The 1563-nt window shown below is 39.8% G+C and overlaps 1 pseudogene; it reads right to left on the reverse strand.

Annotated features, from left to right (window-relative positions):
* Nucleotides 1-603: 603 nt before the first annotated feature.
* LOC125405698 (U6 spliceosomal RNA) lies at nt 604-700 on the reverse strand (annotated as a pseudogene).
* Between the last annotated feature and the right edge of the window lie 863 nt (nt 701-1563).

Below are 1563 nucleotides of genomic sequence, written 5' to 3' on the forward strand. Positions count from 1 at the left end.
GATTAAAACAGGTTTTCATTGTCTCTCAGAGAGACAGACACTGCAATAAATATTTTATTGTCAAATTTTGATAATATAAAACCGTCCCCATCGGCAGGCGATAAGGCCCGTCAGAGGTTCTAGAACTCTCTGAAGAGTTTGGGATCGCTTGTTTTGAAAACAGCTGCAACGGTCGCCAAGCAAACAGCTCTGGTCTTAAAAATAGAAAGTGAAAGATGTTTCTTTCTATAAAAAAAAAAAAAAAAAAAAAAAAAAAAAAAACTTTTTTTCCTTTGAGGCAGGATTTACTGTGTAGCCCAGCTGTATTACGGGTGTGCCACCACACCCAGCCAAAAAAAAAAAGAAGAAGAAAAAAAAGTTAAAAAGTTTACTTTTCATCTATAGAGAATGAGTCAGTGGTTAGTGAAGACGTGGGTTTTAAATCAGTTTCTACTCGTAACTGAAGACAGGAATGAACTGTAAACACAGATATTTCCAATTCTATATCACAGAACCACTTTCAGTTGCTGGTATGGCCTCGGGTCACACTGTCTGAGGGTCCACTGACTTTGGTCTCTGTATACTTGTTTTTTGGTTGTTTTTTTTTTAAGTATGGAATGCTTCACAAATTTGCGTGTCATCCTTGCACGTCACCCTTGCCCAGGGGCCAGGCTAATCTTCTCTTTATTGTACCAATTCTAGTGTATGTGCTGCCAAATACGTTTAAAATTAAATTCAGGGCAGGTCTTTCTCCAAAGAAGATAAATAAACATAAGATCTGTGCACATGGACCGCTGCTCCAATCAGCAACCATCAGGCAAAGGCAAATCAAAGCCGACGCACACCCTCTAGACTAGCGGGTACCAGGATGAGGATGTACTTGGCAATGGTAGAGCGTTTGCCAGGCTCATGGCTCTGGGTCTGAAAAAATAAACAAAGCAGAAAATAAACATTGACTGTAGGAAAATTAGAACTCTTGAGCATTGCTGCTGGAGAGTGAAGTGCTACAGTCACTGTGCAAAATTATAGTGATTTTTGGAAGGGGAAAAAAAAAGAATTACTGTGTGTAATCCAGCAATTCCACCTCTGGGCATAAATACAAAAAAGAGAAAACAAGACTAACTCTTTTTTGTTTGTGTGTTTGGTTGGTTGGTTTTTCAAAACAGGGTTTCTCTGCGTAGCCACTGCCAGGCTAGTTTGGAGCAGGCTTTCTCCTGGGCCACCACCCAGCTCCCAAATCATGACGTGAAGACTTACTATTAGTTATGAATGCTCAACCTTATCTTTTCCTTGTCCCACTAGCGCTTATAACTTAATTTTTTAAAAGACTTATTTATTTATTTAAGATTTATTATTTAAAATTTAATCCTACTGCTTATACTGGCTTTTTGGGAACCTATTCTCTTTGGATGAATGCCTTACTCAGCCTAGAAATAGTAGGGAGGCCCTTGGACCTTCCCCAAGGCAATGTGCCTTACCCTCTCTGAGGAGTGGATGAGCTGGTGGGGTAAGTGGAGGAAATGGGAGGAGGGGAGGGAGTGGGAACTTGGATTGGTCTGTAAAATGAAAAAAAAAAGAAAAGAT

This window comes from Myodes glareolus, chromosome 17 (genome assembly GCF_982192425.1).
Source record: "Myodes glareolus chromosome 17, mMyoGla1.1, whole genome shotgun sequence".
NCBI lineage: Eukaryota > Metazoa > Chordata > Mammalia > Rodentia > Cricetidae > Myodes > Myodes glareolus.